Consider the following 26,031-nt stretch of genomic DNA (forward strand, 5'->3'; position numbering starts at 1 on the left):
AGCTATCTGTTTGTATTATAGACCCTGCTGAGCCACAGTCTTGTACTTTAATTCATAGCAGCACTGTGTACTACCAGATTTGTGCTTTAGTCATTTATTACTGCATTTTTTCAAAAACAGTGTTGCTAATAACTTTCTGAATAGTCTGGTACCTTAAACTGCAGTAGAAATTCAAAAATGATATATCTGTCCCCACTCCAGTTTGTGCTTCAGTGCTTTTATATTCTGCTTGTCATTTACCTGCTTAAAGTTATATTCTGTGTCTGCCCCAAACCTACTACCACATTAAAGTTTGTGAAAAAGCACCAATAGTGCCTTAATTTGATTGGAAGCCTCTCTAGCTAGCCTGCTGTTTCCAGCACAGAGCTACCCCCAACCAGTGTCTTTAATACAAGACTTGGAGAGGTGTGGAACTGTGAGTAACTAGCTTTTCATAAAAATGGAAAGATAATTAAATTATTTTAATAATTTATATTCTAGTTATATATTTAAGTTGCACTTATAGTGACCTGTGTGATGTTACTACTTTGTACTTTTCTGCTACATTCCATCTGTTTTCATTTTTCAGTTTGCTCTGGGACCTTTGTCTTTTATTTTGATTAGCGGTTGTGGAAAGACTGCATTCCTGTATTATTCTGCACTTCTACTTCCACAAGTAAATTAGTTGGAAAAGTTATCCATTTGTATTTTAAACCCTGCTAGACCATAGTCTTGTAGTTTACCTCATATTCCAGGCAGAACTGTCTACTATTATTGCCAGCCTTGTGCCTTAATCATTTATTACTGCATTTTTTCCAATAAACAGTGTTACTGGTAACTGTCTGCATAGTCATGTGTCTTAAACTGCAGTAGATGTTCAATTGTAAGAGAATTGCCTCTGCTCCAGTTTTTGCTTCAGTGCTTTTATATTTTGCTTATCATTTACCTGTTTAAAGTTGCAATCTGTGTCTGCTCCATTCCCCACTAAGTCGTTAAGCTAAAGTATCCGAAAGAGCTCCAATATTGCCTTTATTTGACTGGATGCCTTTTTTAGCTAGCCTGGTTGTTCCTTGTGTTGTTATTGCTGTTTTAATAAGGCTGTGTCTCTGGCCTCCACCTCTTATGACAATCTGATTTCCAAAGTGCCTCCCATCCCTCTTTCATTGCTATTGACTGTTGTATAAACTAGTTATGTACTCTTTCCACCCATATTTTTCTATAGATCCATGATACAACGTGACCAACTAGCAAGCCAGTATTGCTCTTGAGTAAACTAAGTTTACAACATACTGTCTCCAGCTCATTTTCCTTTAGCTCAGCAAAGCTTGGAGTTCTAACCTGCATTCCATACGATCATAGGAGATTGCTAGGCTATTGACCCAGAGGTCATTTCAAGCCTAGCTGTTTCATCCCAATGCAATACCATAGAAATGTTAGTTAATACCAAAGATTGCAGTTAGTAATGGCTGCCCATGTCCAGCAGAGTTATGGGCACTATTTCCAGGGTTATGGGCACTATTTCCAGTAAGAATTTAAGGTGCCCCATCCACTCATCCAGGTACCTCTTGCTCAGTTCCATAGAGGTGCTCTGTTTCGCATGACTAGGTAGCCTATTCCCAGGATGCGGCGGTCATTGGGAGATAAATCTGCCCCTCCAGCATGTCCTATTTATAATGCGGCCATATTTAGGTTAGAAGTCTTTTACTTGTATCCAGTGCCAGCCAGGCAAAGTTATATACCTTTGATTGCTATATTACACTTAAATTATTTTGAGTGATCACTGCTGTTTCCTGCTTTTGTGTGCATTTCACTTTTCACATTTCAATTTTTTGTAAAAAAGAATTGCTTATCCTCTCATTCCTACTGCTGTAAGACTGTCCTGAAGCTGTCTTCAGCAAGGGATTTCCAGCTAGTTCTTTAAGTGGTTTGTGTAGCATTGCACTTGTGGGTCTCTTTTTCTGTGCTTTACATTAGAAGGACTGGGCTTATTCATTTTATAGCAGGGGGTATTTGCCTTTTCCTGTTTGAGTAGAAACATTTTATTTTCCTGAGGGCTCATTAATTGATTTTCTGCTTTTTCTATGCTGCTATAAATTTTACCCAGTGTGGATTAGCAGTACGCAGTACAGTAGCAAACAACTAGAAAACTAATTTTCCTGTGGGATGGTCCATAAAGCTGTACCTGTAAGGCAGCAAGACAGATCAAATACCTTTTGCACTGACAGGTTTAGTGCAACTAATTTGATGGTGAGTGGCAATACCTACAAATTTACAGAATTCAGTAATGTGTAAACATTAACATGAGTAGAATTTAGTACTGTTTAGCATAATCTGCTCAAATAAAGTGCCCTTATTAGTCTGCATCAGCAAAGCACCCTTAATAGCCTTCTATCCCCAATACAACACCCCCTTGTAGCCGACAAATCAAAGGACTGGACAGTATGGATATGCAATTTCCTAACTTCTGTGTAGCCAGCATTGTGGATTTGGGCATCTTGAGACAATGTAGCAATTGTTTCATGTTTACTGAAAACCACTTAATCCTTAAAAAAGTAGACATCGTATGTGACAGGTGCACTTACACAATGTCATTGGAGGGTAAACCTTTGCATACAAGTGAACATCAGATTACTGAAACCAGCACACAGCACCCACCTCACATAGCACACAACACACACACACACACACACACACACACACACACACACACACACACACACACACACACACACACACACACACACACACACAAATATACACTAAAGTATGCTGAGGTACTTAAAAGCAATCTTCCTAAACAACAATGATCACCTAGATCACTCATTGTCAAAGCTATCCTTCAGCAAGCCCAAAGGCACACCAAAAGCACAACACCTATCACAACACATACTGTAACTTTCAGTGGAGCCCCAAACAGTAAGCCCCTAAGGAAAGCAAACACACTTCCCAGGGCTCTTGTCATAGAGGACATCATTGTAAGATACACTGATGCCCCTCTAATCATGTTGAACAAAGAGAGGACAACTCTTAGTTGCTCATCTGTAGGCAGGATCCATCAACTCGTGCATGTACTCAACTCATCATGCCAGAAGTACCAGTATGATTCCATCATAGTCCATTTTAGTGTAAATGACCTGGGATGTACCTGCCTGAACTATATTAAGACAGACATTAACGAGTTTTCCGACTCTGTGTCTCAAACCGGTATGTACCTAGCACTGAGGATGATGCCACAAAATGAGCAAAAATGATTGATTTCAAGAAATGTCCATCTTTCTGGTGTCATTTTGAGGGGATCCAGTATTTGTCAGCTTGAGAGGACAGGGCTAATAGACTATGTTGCTTTGTAAAGGATGGCTTGCACCTTTCCCCTCTAAGCATTCGAATACTAGCTGAAACTGTATCCAGCTCCATAGTGCCTTTTCTAGGCAATGCCAAATTACCAAAGCTACCAACATAAAATCAATTCAACTGAATCTCAAGGTGTTACTGTTCAATGCTAGGAGCCAAAGAAAAAAAAAATAAGAAAATGCACCCCCTCCAGACCCTCCTCACACTCAAGAATACAGACATTTGTGCAGTTACTGAGACATGGTTTAAAGTAGCAGACACTAACCCAGCAGTGCAAGGCTTCAGTGACTCCCGCATTTTTAGACAAGCAGTTGCACAGACAAGATGTGTTGCTGTTGTTACTCTCTTTGTTTTGTATCCAGCCTTGCTTTGTGTGGGAATGTTATATGTTACAACCACACAATTCCTGTTGTTCATATTTCAATATCTTGACTGTTTTATGTTTCTCCAGTGGGTTATACTGTGGGTTATTTCTGTTTTATCTGCAAACTGGTATTTTTTAGTTTTATGATACTCATGTGTATTATCCTTTTGCTGTGTTTTAGGTCACCTAGGACTATGGCACCCGGGTGTCTCATTCCCTGAAAATCCACCTTCAGTGACCGTGAGAATCAGGTAATTGTGGAAGATTTTAGGTGACATTGTGCCTTTCTGCTTTAGCAGGGATGTGGAGATATTGTCAGGCAGAATGCAAATTTGTAAACAGAGAGTTGCTGATATGAATACAGTAGGTGGCCACAGAAGGACATATGATCAGGAGTGCCATAGGGCCACTAACATGATGTCATCCGCATTGAAGATAGCAGCTGCAGTGGCCTGTGGGTGGATGGGTACTAGGGGGAGGCTGCTACACAGCCGCCACTAACAGCAAATGAAGAGTTCCTGTCCACTGTCACGGATCCAGAGAGCTCTCAGGAAAGTGCAGAAAATCATGTCCTTGACATTGGTGCTACTGTTTCAGGGACAGCAAGTATGTCCCAGGAGGAGCTTTCAGGAAGGCTTATGTATCTCAATTGTTAAATACTGTTGTATAGTAAAATATTTATTGCAATATATGACTTCTGTTTAACAATAAATTGGTTTGTTGGGGGGGGGGTTGTAGATTGCTACAGTTAACAACACATTCTGATTGATTACATATGGGCTTAGATTGGAATTGTCATCCAAGTTCTCGTTGAAAGTATAGTTAAAGGACATATAAAGGGCAAAACATTTTAACCCCCTGTGTTACTGTTAATTGCGCTGATGTTGTCCTTAACTTTTGCTTAACTTCTTCCAAGGCCATCATTAATGGGAAGCACAGCATCAGCATTTTTGTCAGTGTTGATAAGCAGTTCAAACAGATATGCAACTTTTATCCATATGTGTGATGTGGGTGACAGGACTGTTGATTGTATTTCTGTACTGTCTGTAGTAGTGGCACCAATGAAATTTTGTTATCATACATTTGACTATAGTAGTGTAGCTATTATTTTTCCCTCTGTTTGTTGTTTATTATCACAGGTAATCCTGACAGTGGAAGTGTAGGACTCTTATCACCTGATGTAAGAGTATTGGCCGACTCTGATGATGATGATGGCCAAACAGGGGCACAGTCACTGGGTGCAGAGGTTTAATCTGCCACTGAGGTTGACATCCAGCCAACCCCTGTAATTCCATCATACACAGCCAGTATGCCTATGCCAACCCATTCCAGTGAGCTCTCAGATATTGGACAGGGAAGTGTGGTTACTCTGGCTTCATTGCCTGCGACTATGGCTGCAGTCAAAGTGTGGGTTAGGTGCCACACGGTAGGTTTATTAGGGGTGTTGGAGGAGGCAAGCTGTCCATCCTCCACCTGATACACATGTGTCTGCCCATGCCACTTGACATATGTTTAGGGCCATCATGGAGGCATGTTCCCATACATCCTCCAGAAAAACACTTAGGGTTGTAGATGTGGCACAGGCTGAGATGTGTGACTGCCCCTACCATTTTGCTGATTCAATGGATCAGATGAATGACAGATTGGAACAGGCAGTGTCTGTGATGGTCTGCTGGCAAGGAAACAGCATCCTCATAGGCGTAGGTCAGCCAAGTTATCTGCTGTTAGCCAATATAGCAGTGCCTGACCATGCTCCCATAATACCACTACTTACACTGTTCCATAAGTGGTTGAGTTGGCCACACCCAGATGTGGCAAGCCATGGGGTCATGGTCTTGGGTGTCCTCATGAGAGGAGCTCATCTAGCAGACATCAGCCATGTTCAGATAGCAGCACTGCATCTGACTGTGGGCATGGATGTGCCAGTGCAACTCCTGACAGAGCCAGTTCTCATGGTTGGGTACAACACAATGAATTGCCACCTATACCATGCATGGCTCACATCTGTCTGACATACCAAGATGTAGAGCTAGCACAGAGCTTGGATGTGTTCATGCAGACACTCACACACCATTTTCACCTGAAGTATGAACCATACAGACACACACATACAATGGTTACATGGTTCGGCCATGAAGCTTTTAAAGCTTATTTTGTCTCATTGGACATTTTTTACTTCATCCAAATGTCTGTCTGCTTCTCTTTCTTACTTACATACTCACTAACCTTTTGTGTCAGCCAAGGCTTCCTGCCTCACACCCCACACAGCACCCTGTGCAAGTGATGACAACAGTGCCATATCCCTGTTTTCTATCTTTTGGATTCAGGGATACATAACATTTGTGTGTGATGCTCAGGGTGCATAGTTGACTTAGTGCTTCGTATGTCTGCATTTGTGATGTTGATTTGGTAATTGCACCTTTGCCTTTTATTGGTTTTAGAAAGTTAGACAGTTGATAGAATCAAACATTTCTTTCATCAGTATTGTTAATGATCTTGTGATGGTTGTGAAGTCTGAAACTGAAATGTGTCTCGTTACTTTCTAACTTCTCTCTTTAATGACTTTCCACTACAAATATATGGCACTAAACTGAGTGCTTTTGAGAGGTATGACTGTATGAATCTTTGATGCCTGAGGCCTGCTACTTGCTAGTTTACACATATAAGTCACATAAGGCTCTGCTGTCATATGTTAAATTAATTTCTGTACAAATCACCTATCATTTACTTTCTTACATTAACAAGTAACAACATGGAAGGATATGCCATTCATTTGTATTGTTAAACAGTACACGTCAGGTTCAGCACTTACCTTGTACATCCACCAGCTGCAACAGTATTTGTGCAGGGCTGACTCTGTCTGATGCTTGGAGTACACAGCTATTACATAGGTAGGTAAAGGTTGTCAGCATTGCCTGGCATCAATGTTAGTATATGTGTGTTTTTAGTAGGAGGCTTTTAGCCCCTTACGTGGTGAATGAGTGTGCTAGGCATTGCCTCTTAGCCAATGCCAGGGTTGGGAGGGTGGCCTAATGGTTAAGGTGTTTGCCTTACAAACACAAGGTGCAGGGTTTGAGTCTTACAGGGGATAATTGGCTAGGCTTAAAATGGCTCACAAGGGCAGTTAGCTTAGTACTAATCTATGAACCTATGAACCTATGCAAGCACATATTGAGCATACCTACATCTGCCTACACCCACAGCAGCTGCTGGTTCCTCCTCTGACTACTCACCTGTGTGTAGCTGTGGTGATCTTGCAATTTGTGGTGGGATATGTGCCCCTTCCCCTTGTTGATCCTGCTGAAGCTGTTTTCTCAGGATGATGTTGTGTAGCTTGGTACATACAGTGAATATTTCAGTATATGTGCATGGATTGTACTACAGGTCTTCCCCAGATGTATCTAATCAGTAGAACTGCAACTTCAGCAGCCCAAACACACACATGATCTATAAGAATTCTGGTTTGAGCATGTGCCTCATTATGGTGTTCTCCAGCGGGTGTGTGTGCATTTCTGATGGATTTCATCACCCACAGTTCCAGTACATAACCTGCATTCCCCAGTAAATGACCCTGTGAGATATCCCCCCTAGTGAACATCTGATACAGCTAGGAGGTGTGCCCGATAAGTGAGTTGTGGTAACTGCCTAGGTTGCCAGCACATTTATTCAAGATGATTCCCTTGGCATTACACATGACTTGGTAGTTAGAAGAGTGGAAGCCCCTTCTATTTATGTAGATCCTTCTTGTTCCACTGTTGGTGCCTTAATTCCTATATGTGTATAATCTATGGCACCGTGTCCTTCAGGGTAGTGTGCTACATGGTAGAACTCCTTCATATTTGTGGCCCTGTCCTCAGGAGTATGGGGAAATATATGTGGTAACTGGCATGTTGTAGCACATCATTCAGGAATTGATGGTGGATCCTGAATGCTGATGCCTGTAACACCCTAAGCATGTCAACTGTTGGTCTCTGAAAGGTTTCTGTAGCTAAAATTCTAAGTGCTACACATACTTTTTTTCCACTGGTATGGGTTCCCCTCAGTGTGCCCTAGCTCTGAGTCAAGGAAGACAGAGGTTGCAGAGTTCCTGTAGTGTGTCTCTATCCACCCTGTACCTCTGTACAATTTCCACATCATTGAGATTGTGATAAATTACCTGGGGTCTGAAAACTCTTCTCCTTCTTGGCCTTGGTGTATTCACAACAGCCTGCATTGACTTCTGCCTGGTGCACACACACATGAATTAATGAAACAGCAGCCCCTAACATTCTTTCTGTGTAGACTCCTTTCTGTGGCTGTATTCCAACTGGTATTGGAATTTGCAGGGAAAAGCAGTACTGAGTCTACACAGTTGCTTTATAGTTTGTTGAATAGCTCCTCCATCTTGGATTGTTTGAGTAACATACAACTCAACTGCTTATGCTGTAATTAGCATTAGTATGCCACATTGTTTACCTTGTTTGCCCAGCTGTACACACTGTGTAGAGCCACTTATTGAATCTAAAACAGTGTGCTACCATGTGCACGCTGTGGCATGAAGCATACACAATGTAAATGGACCGTGTAGACTTTATTGAATCTGGCCACTTATCTTTCTATAAATAAGAAATACCTGCTGATGTATTTTGCAAGAAAATGCAATAGCCTATATATTAACATAGACTGTGAAATATTGGAGCCAGTCTTTTATAATATCATGGCAGTTTTCAGCTTCAAGAAAAAATATATATGGTTCTGTTCTTATCAAAATAAAATGGAAAAACATGAAAAATGAAAATATTTGCACCAATAATTGTATAATTTGGTACTATAATATGGTAAAGGGCCTACTAAAGACACATGTCCTTGCTGCCAGTCACTCATTTCAGCAAGTGCTCTAACTCCAATGAATCTCTTCTCCCATAATGTTCAGTATCCCTACCAGACCCCTTATCTAAATCCTAAAAATTCCCATCCATTGCCTAATCCTAAAGTTCTCCATTCCCCCATAAACCTAAAATCCCCTTCCTTCTCTCATTTCAGATCACTGCCTTAACCTAAAATCTCTATCCCACTCCCTGTTCCTAAAGTCTCTATCACTGCCTAAACCTAAAAACCTCTTTCACCTAAAAAAAACCCACTAAAATCCCCTTCCTTCTCTTCTGTATGATTGCTTCCTAAAGTTAAAATCTCTGCTGACCTCCCTAATGCTAAATTATAGGATCATAGGATCATAGGACATTACTAGGCTATCAACTCAGAGGTCATTTTAAGCCTAGCCATTTCAACCCAATGTAATACTATAGAGGTACTAGTTAATACCCAAGATTGCATTTAGTGATGACTGCTCATGTCCAGGAGGGTTGTGGGTGTTATCCACTGTAAAAATTTACAGTGCCCCATCCACTCGTCCAGGTTCCACTTGAACAGTGTCATAGAGTTGTTCTGTTTCACATGAATTGGTAGCCTGGTCCAAAGATGTGGCAGTTGCTGGGAGATAAATCTTTCCCTCCAGCATGTCCTATTTAAGTCACAGGCCATATTTAAGTTCATGTAATAGGTAGCACTAGACCCATTTGATTTATGGAGGTGGAGTAGTTTCATTCGGTTTGGGTCTTGGGTTGCTCTATAGGCCTAGCATAAGTCTCCCTAAGAAGTCTATATGATACATAGTATAGAGAGAGGGATTTTATTTGGTCCATGTAAGGCACATACTGGAGGCCGTTGATCTTCTTTGTTAGTAACCTCTGAGGTCTCTCTAATTGCTGTAGCTGCTTAGTAGGGTACATATCGAATGAGGCATTATACTCAACTCAGGGCCAGATAAGTGTCAAGTATAGGAGGTTATAATTTATTTTGCTCTCAAGGTGATGCCTTTACTAATCAAGTGAGCTATGTGGAAAGCTTTCCTTACAATGGTACACACTTGGACCTCTTCAAGAGGAACCTTGACGATTGGATGGGAGAAAGGAAATTCACCCCAGGGATCACATCAGTCGCCCTGCTAAATAGGGGGTCCAGGAAAGTAAATAATGTGGGAAGAAATAGCCAGGGAATTGTTATGGCTAGGCTTGTATAGGCCCTAGGGTTGATAGCCTAGTACCAACCTATGAACCTATGAACCTATGAACACGTGATGGTCGAAGTTAACTTGCCGTCAACCTGTGATCCCATGTCCTTTACTTCATAGATACTTACAGTATTGCTTTTGATTTGATAGTGTGAAGGGACATTGTTTGAGCCAAATGAAGTGATGATGCATTTCTTTGCATTAAGTTTGAGACCCTGACTAATATGCTAGTCATTGGTCTGTGTGAGACCATCCTGGAGTATAGGGACATCATTTGGGGATTTATTGATTATACCTAGTTTCCAGTCAGCTGCAAACTTGGACAGCCACAATCCTTTAGTTTTGAAATGAACTTCTGAGAAGTATATACAAACAATAGGGGGCCCAGCACTAACCACTGTGGCACCCCGCTGGTAACAGGTCTGCTAGATGATGTTGAGTTTCCCACTTGAATAATGTGTGTATGGTTTGTGAGCCAGTTGGCAACCCATCTTACAATGAAGGGGTTTACATTCAGTTTGCTAAGTTTATTGGTAATGGCTGAATGTGGGATTGATTTGAAAGCCTTTGCCAAGTTGAGCTATGCTGTGTGCACAGATTTACCCTCATCAATGGTCTTCGTCATACTTTCAAAGATATCCACCAGATTTAACAGGCAGGATCTGCCCTTCACAAAGCCGAATTGGATAGGATCCAGTGTTTGGAGTTCACCTATGTCTTTATTTATGAGGTCCATAATGATACATTCAATGGCCTTACAGATGACACTGGTTAGGCTTATCATCATCATCAGCAGCCCCCCTTTCCAATTTTTTCTACATGGGGTCAGGGTATCATATTGACTGTCGCCAACTCTCTCGATTCAGTGCCACACTCCTGCCTTCTTCAAAACTCATGCCAGATTGTCATAGATCTTTCACACAATCCATCCACCTCTATGCTGCACTTCCTTGCTTCCTCTTTCCTTCTTCCTGTCTGTTCCAAATCTTCTTCACCAGATCATCTTCAGCTTTTCTACACATGTGTCCAAACCACCATAATCTGTTCCCTTTGATCTTTTCTGCAATTGGAGCTACTTTGGCTTCTACTCTTATGTCCTAATTTCTTCATCTATCCCACAGTGTTCATCCTACCACCTTTCTCAGGCACTTAATTTCTATCACCTCTAGTTTCTTCAGCTGTTCTGACTTTACTGCCCAGGTTTCTGTACCATACAGTAGTACTAGTTGCACCACTGTCTTGTACACCTTGCTTTTCAGCTTCTTTGGCATTTTTCTGTCATAGACTACACCTGATACTCTATGCCAGTTGGCTGCAGCCCCATACAGCAGCTTTGTTGATCTGTCCCCGATAACCTGTTTGCTAATGTAGTCCATCACCATTATGAACAGCAGTGGGCTCAGAGCTGAACCCTGATGTACACCCACTCCCACTGGGAACCCCTCTGTGAGGCTGAACACTGTTCATACTTGAGTCACTGGGTCCTTGTACATAGCCTGCACTAATTCTACCAGTGTTTACGGGACTTCAAACCACTACAGTCCTGCCAAGATTAGCTTTACTGGGACCTTGTCATATGCTTTCTCCAAGTCTAGGAATGCCCAGTTGGACTCTGTCCTCATTTGTAGCTTCTTCTCAAGTATCTGTCTCAATGCAAACATTGGGTCAATTGTGCTGCATCCTGATTAGAACCCGAACTGTTCATCTCCCATCTTACATTCTACTACTCTGCATATCTGTTTATCAATCACTCTCTCCAGAACTTTCATGCAGTGTGGTAGGAGTTTGATCTCTCTGTACTGCCCAAGTTTGTGCTTGTACACTGGCACAAGTATGCTTATTCTCCAGTCATCTGGGATATGCCTTTTTCTCCACACTGCAATTAGTATACTCAGCAGCTATTTCTCCCCTATCTCACCCAGCATCTTTATCATATCTGCTGTCACCTAAGCTAAGCCTGCTGCTATCCCTGACTTCGTCTTCCTTAGTGCTGTTCTTACTTCTTCTAGGCTGGGCTCCTGTTCTTCTCTAATTGTAGGCTGTTTCTGGGGCAGTACAGCTTCTGTGGGGTTTTCTTCATTCAGAAGCTGCTGGAAATACTCCTTCCATCTACCTTTGATGTCCTGTGGACTGGTAAGCAGGTTGTTGCTGGCATCCCTTATGAAGGGTGTCTGACTATCTTCTTTATCTTTCTGTCTTTGCCTTGCAACCTGGTATAGTTTCTTTGTGCCACTTACTGAGTCACTTTCCAGAAGCTGATAGAGTGCCTCTGATGCCCTATTCTTTGCTATTGCAACTTCTTTCTTAGTTTCTTTGTTAGCCAACCAGTAGTCTTTCCTAGCTTGGTCAGTCTTTTCAATCTCCCACTTCTTCCTGCACTCCTTCTTTCTTTTGATTACTTCCTGCACTTCTGCATTCCACCACCAGCTTTCCTTATGTACCTTATTTCCATACCTGGCTCGGCCACATATCTTTTCTGTAGTCCTAACACATGCTGTTTTTAGGTGCTGCCACTCTTCTACAACTCCACCTATTTCCTCCTCTTCTTGGGGTGCTAGAGCCCTGAGTAATTCCTTGAACTGCTGTACTTTCTCTCCAGTCAACTTTCAGGTCTTCAGCCTGGTCTCTGTTGACCTTAGAGCCTTCTCTGACCACTGCTTGCTGCTGATTGTGGCAAGTAATGGTTTATGCTGTGGGCTGACTGTTTCACTGGGGATGACTTTGCAATCATGGATTCTATCCCAGTCCCTTTTCCTTACTAGGAGGAAGTCTACCTGAGTTGCATGTTGGCTACTCTTGTATGTGATCTTGTGACTCTCTCCCTTTCTGAACCATGTGTTGGCTAGTATCAAGCCATTTGACAGAGTGAAGCCTAGAATGGCTTCTCTTTCTTTATTCCTGTTACCCCACCCATGGGTATCCAGGCAGTCCTCATATCCTGTTCTATCTTTCCCGATATGTGTATTTAAGTCACCCATTATCAACACCAGTTCATGTTGTCCTGCTTCATCTAGTAGGTACTGCAACTGAAGTCTGAATGCATTCTTTTCCTCACTATCACAACCCTGCTGTGGGGCATATGCTAATATTATGAATACTGCCCTATCATTACACTGGAGTCTGATTGCCATGAGTCTGTCATTAATTCTGATGATAACCCTCACTGCCTTTTGAAGCCTCTCTCTCACTACAATTCCTACACCATTTCTAGCCTGTCCCCCACCTGAGTAGAAGTGTCTGGATTCCAAGCCAAGTGGCTTTGCTGCACTGCTCTTCCATCTCATCTTTTGAATACATAGGATGTCCAGCCTCCTACATATCATCATGTCATCCACTTAGGTTCATAGGTTCATAGGTAGGTACTGGGCTATCTGCCCAAAGGAATATATTAGCCCAGCCATGTTGTGCGGTATTCACCACCCTTTTGGTTAGTTCCCTAGGCCCTTGATCTAGCAGCTAGTACCCTTGCCCCCTATCTAGTAGAGCTGTTGGTATGATCCCTGGTGTGAACATTCTGTTACCCGTCCACTCGTCAAGGGTCCTCTTGAAGAGTGATAGTGAGGGGCTCTGTCTTATGTAGATCGGACCTTTTTTCATAGCAAGGGAAGTCTTTGCGAAGGGAATCTATCCCTCCAGCATGTTCTATTCATTGTTGTGCTGAGGTTTATATCCCTAGAGCATGTAGCTTGAGTAGATTTGGTTTTGCTAAGATGGAGCATGTTCAATAATTCTGGGTTGGACATGGCTCTGTATGTTAGACAGAGATCGCCCCTATGAAGGCAGTATACAACAGAGAAAAGCCTTAGTTTTTTTAATCGTGCTGCAAAGGGCAACTGTTTGAGGCCAGTAATCCTCTTAGTGAGGTACCTCTGTGATCTCTCCAGCTGCTGGAGATGTCTAGCCAGGTACATTCCAGTTGGTGCATTGTATTCAATAATGGGTCTGATGAGGGAAGAGTAGGGGATACCACTACATCCTTAGATCTTGATGCGAACCCTTTCGTGATCAGATGGGTCACATAGAAGGATTTTCTAACCACCTTGGCAACATGGTTATCAAAGGAAAGCTGACTATCTACTTGGGTCCCTAGATCCCTTATTACTTCTTCAGATTTCAGGGGGTTACCTCCTATGTGGTAGTTTGCGGGTACTCTGTTTTTTCCAAAGGGGATTACTACACATTTTTTAGCATTTAGCTTGAGACCATGGCTTTGACACCATGCATCAGTATCATTAAGTCCCTCCTGGAGGATATCCATGTCAGCCGGTGACTCTATTATAGCACCCAGTTTGCAGTCATCCGCAAACTTGGTCAGCCACAGCCCTTCAGTGCTTGCCTGTACTTCTGAGAAGTATATGCCAAACAGGAGGGGCCCAAGGACAGATCCCTGAGGTACACCACTAGTTACTGGTCTGGATTCGGACAGAGATCCCGCTACTCTTACTTTGTGGGATCTGTCTGAGAGCCAGTTTGTGATCCATCTTGTGATGTAAGGGTTTATGCACAGGTTGGTGAGTTTATCAATAATGCCTGAATGGGGAATGGTATCAAATGCTTTAGCAAGGTCAAGGTAAGCCGTGTGTACCTCCTTTCCCTTATCTATACCCTGAGTAACTGTCTTAAAGAAGTTCACCTGGTTCAGGAGGCATGATCTGCCTTTGACGAAACCGAACTGTGTGGAGTCAAGTGTTTGGAGGTTCTCAATCTTTCCATTTATGAGTTCCATAATGATTTGCTCCATTGCTTTACAGATCAGACTGGTCAGGCTTATTGTTTGGTAGTTCCCAGGGTCGGTTATGAGCCCACCCTTGTGCAGCGGAACCACCGTTGCTGTGCGCCATTCTATGGGCACATATCCTGTCGAGAGGCTGAGACTGAACAGGGTATTCAGATGTGGGGCTAATTCATTTTGGAGCTCGCGTATGACACAGCCCGGGACACCATCTGGTCCCATGGAGGCAGTACTTTTAGCTTTAGATAGAGCCTTATTAACCAACATATCAGTAATAATTGGAGTTACACAGTCCCATGGAATAGTAATAGGCCCTGCAGGTGGTGAGGGGGTGGGGGGTTTGCACTGAACCTGTCAGCCAAGATGTTGGCAATGTGAGTGGGGTCAGTGTATTTTGTTCCATTTTGTGCAAGCTCAGAACAGACCTGAGCATTGCCATTTAGGTTTTTGACATAACCATAGAAGGCCTTATGGTTATCCTTAGCATCCTTGGCAACTTTCTTTTCGAAATTGGCTTTAGTTGACTTGATGAGGGCCCTCAATTTCTTACTAATGCTGATCAGGGATGATTTTTCTACTTGAGATTTGGCCTTCTTTTGTATGTCTCCTCCTTTTATTGTATAGTTTGCTTATGGCCGGGGTCCACCAGACTGGTTTCTTCTTGCTTGAGGAAGGCGTCTTGGTTTTATTTGGGATAGCACGGTCCATGCAATCCTGAAAATGTATAGAAAGTGCCTTGGTGTAGGATTCTGCCTCCTGGATATCATTATCCTTCTGCAAGGGAATAGTGAAGCTTTCCACTTCTGATGCAAGTAGTTTGAAGTTTGCTGTGGAAAGGTTTTTTACGATGGTTTCTTTGACTGGGGGAGGTGGAGGGTTGAGGATGTCCAGGGTTATCAGTTTGTGGTCTGGTCTGACCAGAGAGGGAGTGATAATGGGTGTGGTACAATGGGCGCCCATATCTGTGATGACTAAATCCAATATGTTGTCCCCTCTAGTGGGAGAACATACAAGTTGTTGAAGGGCATTTGAATTTATAAATTCTATGAACTGCTAGGCATAGGAGTTAGAACTTTGGTAGTTCGCCCAGTCTATACCAGGGTAGTTGAAATCACCCAAAATTATGGTGTTGGGTAGGACCTTTATATTTCCCAATGCCTCAAGGAATGCTAGGTGAGCATCTTGGGACATGGCGGGTGATCTGTTACAGGCTATGACTTGAAATGTTTTGCCTGCTGATAGTTGCGCATGGATGATCTCTGGGGCATCATGCTGCTCCACTAACCTGGAGATGTGGGTATCCTTGATGAATATGGATACACCTCTGCCCTTTGTACTGTGATCCGGTAACTGAGGCCAGAAGGTATGATATGAATTATAACCTGGTAGTGCTGGGGTGATCTCTGGATCCTTGAACCAGGTTTCTGTCACTGCACAAACATTGATTTTCTCCATACTGAGGAGTGCCTTGAGAGCGTGCATTTTGAGGTTGAGTAGCATTACCCTTAGCTTTTGGTTACCTGTGCTGGTTACGGTGGTTGGTTTGTCCTTTGAGCCTTGCCTAAAAAAGGCACTATGGGGACGGCAAGAGCCTTGGCCAGTATTCGAAAGCCTAGGGGTGACAGGTGCAAACCACCTCTGGCGAAACAGAGAGGTTTGTCTATCATGTCAACCCAGGCAGACAGACACTGGATCCCCTTGGAATGACACCAGAAGCTTAGCCAATTGTTGAAATTGATAATTTTGTCTTTGTATTGTGGTATCATTCTAGAAGAAGGTAGTATGCTACTCAAGGTCAGTGTCATACCAGCTTGGGCTACATGATCAGAGAGCTCCTCAATGTCTCTTTTCATGTAGTCCAGGAAGGTACGTCTTAGATCATTCACACAACATGTACAATGACAGCATCATACTTGTACTTGTTCTGGAGTGACATAAGTGCCTGTGTTATGTGGCAGATCCTAGCACCTGACAGGTAACTGACAGTAACCTTCTCCTTGTTCAGCCTGGTGAGTGGAACATCTGTGTGTCTCCTATTACTAGCATGTTGGGTATGGTGTTTTGCCTTAGGGCCTGTCATGAGGCACACTGCTGAGGTGAATTATGTGTTTTCTGGCTTGTGTTTGGAGGTGCAGGTTGCTTGCTTCTCTGGTTTGGAGGGCCCTGTTTCTTTTTCAGATTGGTACCTAGTACCTCCGAATATGTTTTGGTGTATTTATGTGTATGTTTTGCCGGTGCTTGTTTTGTAGATCCATGTGTGACTGGTGGTGTGATGCTAGTTCATAGGTTCATAGGTTCATACTAGGCTATCTGCCCAAGGGCATTTATAAGCCTAGCCCATAGTTATGTGGCTTTCGCAACCCCTTTAGTTTGAAGAAAACTATGCCTATTATTTTGCTGTGCCTCTGTCAAGCAGTGACACTGAAGTAATCCCTGGGGTATATCTGCAATCTCCCATCCATTGGTCAAGATTCCTCTTGAACAAGGCCAGCGAGGTGCTCTGCCTCACATGTACTGGGATTTTGTTCCACAGTATAGGGAGTCTCTGGGTGATGAATCTGTCCCTCCAGCACATTCTATTAATAACCGTGTCAAGGTTTAAGTCTCCCGCCCTTGTGGTTCCGAGGGATCTAGATTTTTTGAGGTGAAGCATATTCATCAAATCTGGGTTTGACATGGCCTTATATGTCAGGCACAGGTCACCTCTGAGCAAGCGGTATGCGACTGAATAGAGCTGGAGTTCTTTCAGTCTGGCAGCATAAGACATATTTTTGAGACCCTTTACCCTTTTGGTGAGGAACTTTTGGGGCCTTTCCAGCTGCTGAAGGTGTCGGGTCAGATACATTCCGAATGGGGCATTGTACTCAATCATAGGTCTAATGAGTGATGAGTACAGGGGGACGATGACCTCCCTAGATCTAGATGTGAATCCCTTCATGATCAGGTGGGCAATGTAGAAGGTTTTCCTAACTACTTTGGCAACATGAGTGTCAAATGAAAGGTTACTGTCAACCTGGGTCCCCAGATCCCTGATGACTTCTTCTGTGCTCAGTGGATTGCCACCTATATGGTAGCTAGGGGTAACCTTGTTTTTCCCGAAGGGTATGACTATGCATTTCTTGGCGTTTAACTTTAGGCCATGGCTCTGGCACCAGTTATCCGTTTCTGTGAGGCCCTTCTGAAGGATATCTGTGTCAGATGTGTTTTCGACTATGGCGCCCAGTTTGCAGTCATCTTCAAACTTTGTCAGCCATAACCCTCATGTGTTTGCTTGTACTTCAGAAAAGTAGATGCCGAACAAGAGTGGTCCCAGGACTGAGCCCTGTGGGACACCACTTGTGACAGGCTTTGAGTCTGACATGGCGCCAGCAACTCTGACCCTGTGGGTGTCTCTTCTCCTCTTTACTGTCTGTTACAGTCATGGGTTGAGAGCGCTTAGTCTCCAGTCTGGCTGTGTATTTGCATCTCTCACAAGTGTTTGTCCCTAGAGGTAAGAGGAGAGGGTTGTCTGTATACAAGAGGCAGTTGTGACATTGCCTCAGGATGCCCAATTCCACATGATGAACTGGAGAGTACATCTGAAGCTGACCTCTGGACATGCTTGGAAAAGTAAATTTCACTTGTCTTGCAGACAGTCGAGGGTCTTATGCTGTATTATAATAGTGCTGTCTAGAAGATTTAGAAAATAATAGTGCTGTCTAGGAGATTTGGACAAGTGCTGATTTGGGTTATGCAAGTGCTGCAATAAGAGCAGTTGGTCTGAAGCACTTGAGTTGAGGCTTGCCTAGTTCTAAGGGAAAATTTGCAGCACAGACTTTGTGGAGCCAGGAACAGTATACCCCGGCTAACCGACGCTGCCCGACCCTGTTCTGTGCGCAAGACTGCGCAAAAAGAGAGTTGCAGGGTTTTAAGAGAGAGAGATCAAGGGGTTTGGAATTGACCCAAAATGGCCAATAAAACTACAGTTTCTAGGCAGTAACCACTCCTACAGGGACAGGCAGGCTGCTCAGTGTTAACCACTGCCACTGGTGAACACAGAGACTTCCCTTTAGCCCAAGTAAGCACTGGCCTCCAAGAAACTTACAAACAGTTCAGAACAGCAACTCTGTAACTGAACTTTTTTTTTTAATTATAGAAAGTGGGAAAATAGCAAGATTTTTTTTTTTTTTTTTGTTTAAGGATAGCAGAGACACACACGTAGCAAACTAGTCAGAACAGTACAATAAATATCCCCAACACGTGTGTGCTAGGTCAGAGGCAGGTAAAATGCAATTTTAAGAAAAAACGACTTTAAATTAAGTGCAACACAAAAAACGCAGCTTCCAAGCTGCGTCCTGTTAGTGAACCTACATTAAGTGTAGCAATTCTCAGTTCATGTTTGGCAGGTTGGTTGGTTTTACGTCCAGCTTTCGCTTAACAGAGCTATCCCAGGTAACCCAGGGTGGGCAACTTAATACCGGCCAGCTAGGGCCCAGGGCTGCTGGGCTTTATGGTGGGCACACACTTGCCAATAGGTGCATATAAACCCCTCCCACCATTAGCAAGGGTCCCTGACATGGGTGAGAGTAGGCCGGGTCCTCAACCCACTTTTCACCGGTAACTACCCATGTCCATTTTAGCAACATTAGTCAAAATGACCAAATCATCTCGAGTCATATTTTACACTGTCAAGTGGCTAGCCCTGCCATGGCGTGCAGTCTGTGATCCGTGTTCTCCTATCTTGAGGATACTGCACACTACAGTAGATGCCCAAAGCTCTTCCCTCTCTAGGGCACCATGTAGAGTCGGGGCTGCTGCCCACAGCTATATTCATTGGTGAGTTTGAGAAGAAAACACTCAGCATGTTTTTCAGACATGGGAGAAACCCCAGAGAAACACAGGGAGAACATGCAAACTCCAAACAGGAATTGGTCAGAGGTCGGGATCGAACCTTGTACCTTGTGTATGGGAAGCAAAGACCTTAACCACTAAGCCATCTGGTCTTTTCCTGTTGGTTAGGCTTATAGGTCTGTGATTTCCTGGTTCTGTTGCTAGGCCACCTTTGTGGATGGGAATAACTATAGCTGTTCTCCATTCTTCGGGAACAAAGTCTGTGGTTAGACTATGATTGAAAAAGGTACTTGGTGGTGATGCTAGTTCATGTTTTAGCCTGATCAGAAGACAACATTGGATGTCATCTGGTCCCATAGAGACCGTGTTCTTTGCCTTGGACAAGGCTTTGAGGGCCTTCTCTTCAGATATGTAAGGTGGGAAGAAGTTTGGGAGAGGGATTCTTGTAAGTTAGGAGGGGATAAGGGAGTGAAATTTTCACCACACCTATCCACTAGCAGGTTCACTATCTCTGTGGGGTCAATGTGTGTGATACCATTGTCCACCAGTTCTGTACAGGATTGGGTCCTACCCTTTAGGTTACTCACATAGCTGTAATAGGCTTTATGGTTATCCTAAACAGTACTTGCTAGGTTTCTCTCAAAGGAGCTCTTGGAGGATTTACAAGTTGTATTTGCCTGTCAAGGCTGAGGAGAGTGCTTTTCCATTGTTGGGTCCTTGTTTTTGTTTTCTTGGACAGCAACTTTTTGTTTTTATTGCAGAGTTTGTTGATGTTGTTGTTGTGAGGTCTGATGGTAGTGTCAGTTCAAAGGTGACTGATTTGTGGTCAGTTTTAATTAATGAGGGTCCAACAGTTACAGCAGTGCACTTGGTGAGAACCATATCTAGAATGTTTGTTCCTCTTGTCAGGGTATGTAAAATTTGCTTCAGGGCATTTGAGTTAACAAGTTCAAGGAACATTTGTGCTAGCAAGTCTGGGCTAGAGTAGGTTTCTCAGTTGATGGTGTGATAATTGAACCCCCCCCCCATAGCTAGTGTGTTCAGTAAAATTTGGTCTGTCTTCAGTTTGGTTAGGTAGGCTTCATGGGTGTCATGACCCATGCAGATGGATCTATAACTGGCTAGGACTTAAAAGGGTGTCTTACCCACAATAACCTGGACCTGGAGTAACTTCATGGAGTTGTCCAGTCTAACAAGACATGAGGTGAATTTATCTCTAATATAGACTGAAACACTGCCTCCTTTGGTTTTCACACGTTCATTTTGTGGTCTAAAGGTGTGGAAGGCATTATAGCCTTGCAGGGCTGTGGCACTCTTCAAGGCTTTAAACATGTTTCTGTGACTGCACAGACATCCACAGCTTCTAGTGATAGAAGTACTTCCAGGGAGTGCAATTTTTGTTTTAAGCTCCATATAGCAGCATGACCCTTATTTTGTTCTGATTGGTTCATTTCATGTTGCTAATGTTGTTTTTTTAGATCGTGCCTAAAATAGACACTATAGGGAGGCAAGAGCCTTTGCCAGCAGACAAACTGTCTCTGGCAAAGCAGCAAGCTTTGTCATCTGTGGCTTCCCAGGCAGACAGGAACTGAATCCCCTTGGTATGACACCAAAAACTAAGCCAATTACTGAAATCAGTCATTTTTTATTTATACTGTAACATCATTCTAGGTGAGGGTAGTATGCTGCTCAAGGTTAGGGACATACCTGCCTGGGACACATACTCAGAGAGCTCAACCATATCTCTCTTCATATAGTCCAGTGAGATACATCTCACGGCGTTCACACCAACATGAACCATGACAGAGTCATAACGGTACTTGTTGCTGAGAGACCAGAGTGCATATGTGATTTCATAATCCTGGCACCAGACAGGCAGCTAACCATGAGTTTGTCTTTGTCCAACCTGGTGAGTGGGAAATCCATCTCACTAATGAGTCTCCAATGACAAGAAAACTTGTTTTTTGAGTGTTGTACCTTAGGGGCTTGGTGGGTGAGACACTGGTGTTGCTATGTGTCATGGATGCTATGGAGGCAGTGTTAGCTGTAGCAGACTTGTGTTTTGGAGGTCTCTCATGTTTCAGTAAGTTTTTCAAGAGAAGCTCAGTTTATGTAGATTGATGTGTTTGATGCATACTATGTGTATGAGTACTGGTATGTGTATGAGTAGTGAAACAATGTGAATATGTATTGGTGAGTGAGTTGACAACCTTGTTGTACTAGACTGTGTTATTAGCAGAGGGTTGTCTGTGTGTATGAGAGAATTGCTACACTGCCTCAAGAGACCCAAGTCAACAAGGTTGGTAGGAGAATCAAGGGTACTCCAATTGTCCATAATGCTTGGTTAAAGACTGTTGTCACCAGGGGTTGCTTTTCAGAAACAATCACGGAGGAGCTCAGTGAATAGGTATTTCTGCCTGGGTTTAAGGGAAAATTTGTGGAATTTAACTGTCCAGCTTTGCCGCACTATTGCGCAGCATTGTGTGGTGCTGTGGGATGTGCAAACAAACAGAAACCTGCTCAGATGCAGGCTTACATAACAGAAGCTAAAACTTGAAAAAACTAAATTCAAAAGTACCATTGAAGATGCTTTTTCCAAACCCTAGACTGGCCTACCTTTCCCAGTCAGGTGCCAATCAAACGCATTTATTTCACAAAAGTGCAGATAGCCCCCTTCCAATCCAAGATGGCTGGGAAAACCTGTTCAAAACAAACACACCACTACAAACAGATTCAGATGCAACAGGCCTGGATCTGGACACTGCTACAGCTACTAGCTACACTATTTTCAGCTGGAAACACTAGAGAATATTTAACACAGCAGAAAAATAGCTGTGAGACACTGAAACAATAGAAAATCAGCCAGGAGGCTCTAAAGAATGATTCCAATAGTTAACAGATCAGTTAATTACTTACTGCTTGATGAGATAACCAGAGTAGGCAGAACAGATAGCTTTAAAACAGTGAAAAAAAATGCCAGTTAATACTTAAACAGTGGAAACAACAAAAAGGCTTGCTAAACAGTGAAAACAGCAATAAAATTCAATGTTGCAGGCACAGTGTAGGAGGCAGTTGAAGTATAACACTGCAGTTTAGTGCACAGTAAATAAATACAGTATAAAAGTAGGTGGAAGGCAATAAAATATGCAGTAAATAGTATACATAAGCAAAAAAAAAAAAAAGAAACAGGCAACTTATGGTTTTCTGGAAACTCAAAAGCCTCTAGTCATCTTGTATCTCAGCTTATAGTTGTGGCTGGTAGCCCACATCAGTTCAGCTTGATACAAACACATCTTTACCATTTATGAAATCTAATATTCCCATCCATCTCCCTAACCCTAAAGTCTCCACTTCACTCCCTCTACCTCTCTTTAAACCTAAGAGCATCCTCTCTGCTCCCATTTCCCACTTACCTGGTCCTCGGTGAGCACTTGCTTGTGTGCATCTACTATGACACAGATGGTGAGGCAGGTGCATCACTCAACTCACATTAGCGTTCAAGTGTGAATAGCTGGTTCAATGAGCTTATAGCTGTTCGAGTCCCTGTCTGAGAATTACTGAAATTCAAGCAGTTAGGGATCAAACATCTGTAGAGTACCCTGTGATAAGGTAATTACGACTACCTCAATCTTTGTTTTAATTGGACTTGCTTCAGAACATCACTAATACATTACAAAAAACAATTCAGAAGTAGAGTAGCAAACCATTGAATGGACAGCCCATCTGCAGGACCCCAAATTAACTACTTAAAGAAAAAACACAAAAAAGATAAAAAATAAATGAAGAGAATGTGTGGGTTTTACTTTGTAAGGTACCCAAAGAATCTTGTGTCTTAATTTTATGAAATACATTTTTAGAATTCATGGCTTTGACACTCTGTATGAAACCTTGTTTAACTGATTTTGAGTTACTTAACTGATACTAACTCTTCAATAATACTAGCATATCAAGAAAAGCATAAATACTACAGGGGGAAAAAAGCCCTACTGCTAACCAGATGTTGGGTAGTTTGGCCCATACTCTTATTTTATATGAACTGTTTGCAAGTTTCTAGAAGGCCAGTGCTTGCTTGGGCTAAAAGGAAGTCTCTGTGTTCACCAGTGGCAGTGGTTAACACTGAACAGCTTGCCTGTCCCTGTAGGAGTGGTTACTGCCTAGAAGCTGCAGTTTTATTGGCCATTTTGGGTCAATTCTAAACTCCTTGATCTCTCTCTCTTAAATCCCGGCTGCCTTGTGGTTTTGGCGTCCTTCCAGGCTTGCTAGTTGTTGCTGAAGCACCTACCAAGGGGAGAAAATGCTGAGAGAAGAAAAGGAGCCACTTTTGTGATTTTAAGTATTTTCTTCTGATTTTTAAGATTTACTGCTTTGCCGCCTACTTTTTGGCATTTTCAGGCTTGCTAAAGTTTATATCTGTATCAGAAACAGTATTTAGAACACATCTAGAGCCTGTTTACTGCATTTCCTGTGTTGCGCTTAATTTAAAATCGTTTTTTCTCTTAACACTGCATTTTACCTGACTTTGGCCTAGCACTCAAGTGTGGGGTCATTTATTGCACTGTTGTGAATATTCTGCTACTTGTGTATCTCTGCTACCTTTAAACTAAAACAAAAAAAGAAAAAAACAAAAAAAATCTTGCTTTTTTCCCACTTTCTGAATTTTAAGAAAGTTTAGTTAAAGATTTGCTGTTCTGAACTGTTTGTAAGTTTCTAGAAGGCCAGTGCTTACTTGGGCTAAAAGGAAGTCTCTGTGTTCACTAGTGGCAGTGGTTAACACTGAACAGCCTGCCTGTCCCTGTAGGAGTGGTTACTGCCTAGAAGCTGCAGTTTTATTGGCCATTTTGGGTCAATTCTAAACTCCTTGATCTCTCTCTTAAAACCCTACAACTCTCTTTTTGCATGGTTTTGTGCACTGAGCCACTGCCTAAACAGGTTTAAACTATTCCAGGCTCCACAAAGTCTGCTCTTCATTTTTTCCCTTAGAACTGTTCAAACTCTCAAAGTAAGCACTCTATTCTCTTTCTAAAGCCCTGCACTTGCTCAAATATTATAAGGAAACACTAACTAACTAAAGCACTACACCTTCCTAGACTTCTCATAAGTACTAGGCTCCCGATTGGTCCTTCCTGATCAAGTGAAAAATCAGTTCCCTTTACTAATCTGATCAGTGAAAAACCAGTTCCCTATACTAATCTGGTATGCCCAAGGGTCAGTTTCAGGGTTACCCTCCAATCCAGCTGGTGAATCTGGGAATTTTGAGACAATGTTGCAATTGCCTTATGTACACAGACAACCCTCTCCTCCTTCCAAAAAACTCTAATACATGTGAGAGATGCAGTTACACAGCCAGACTGGAGGCAGAGCTCTCTCAACCCAAGACTGGCACAGTCAGTCAGGAGGAAAAGGTAACCACCTGCACCACAAATCCAGTCTCACATAGACCTATTGCATCTGTATACCCAACACATAAACACACACAAACATACTCAGAGGCTCTAAATAAAAATCTGCCTAAGCAGCAAAGAATTCCAAAGCAGATATCCAAGCAACAGCCACCCCTCAACAATACCCACGAATCACATATCTCACAAAGTCAGTGTGCCTCACAGTCACAGCCCTTAAGGCTAAACAACACACCAAATACACTTGTTATAGGGTACTCTATTGTCCAGCACACTGACGTCCTGCTCACCAGACTGAACAAGGAGAAGGTCACTGTAAGCTGCCTGTCAGGTTCCAAGATCCGTCACATAACACAAGCGCTCAAGTCATCCAAAGCAAGTACAAATATGACTCTGTCATTGTCCATGCTGGTGTGAATGACCTGAGATGTACCTCTCTGGACTACATGAAAAGAGACATAGAGGAGCTCTCTGATCATGTAGCCCAGGCTGGTATGACCCTGACCTTGAGTAGCATCTTACCCTCACCAAGAATGATGCCACAGTATAATGACAAAATGAACAGTTTCAACAATTGGCTAAAGTACTGGTGTCATTCAAAGGGGATCCAATGTCTGTCAGCCTGGAATGACATGCTCGACAAGCCACGTTGCTTCGCTAGGGACGGCTTGCACCTGTCACCCTTAGGCTTTCGTATACTGGCCAAGGCTCTTGCCTCCCCCATAGTGCCTTTTTTAGGCAAGGCTCAAATGACAAATTCACCTCCATAGAAAACCCAAGGATAAAAAAACTAAAGGTAATGCTACTCAATGCAAGAAGTCTAAACCTCAAGATGCACGCACTTGAGGGTCTCCTCAGTATGGAGAAAATCGATGTCTGTGCAGTAACAGAAACCTGGTTCAAGGCTCCTGAGAGCACCCCAGCACTACCAGGTTATAACTCATACCATGCTTTTCGTCCCAAAATTCGGACCGAAGCACAAAAGGAGGGGGAGTATCTATATTCATCAACGATACCTACACCTTCAGGTTAGTGGCACTGCACAAAGCATTGGAAACCATCCATGTGCAACAAACAACGGGCAAAACTGCCTGTCAGTTTGTAGCCTGCTACAGATCACCCTCCCTTTCACAGGAACCCCACTTGGCATTCCTGAGAACACTGGAGAATATGAAGGTCTCTCCAAATACAATGTTATTGGGTGACTTCAACTACCCAAACATTGACTGGGAAAACTACTCAAGCCCAAACACCCTTGCCCAACGGTTCCTTGAATTTATAAATTCTAACGAGATGGAACAACTGGTCACCACTCCCACAAGAGGGA

The sequence above is a fragment of the Protopterus annectens genome, chromosome 2.part2 (genome assembly GCF_019279795.1).
Source record: "Protopterus annectens isolate FY-2018-M chromosome 2.part2, PAN1.0, whole genome shotgun sequence".
NCBI lineage: Eukaryota > Metazoa > Chordata > Ceratodontiformes > Protopteridae > Protopterus > Protopterus annectens.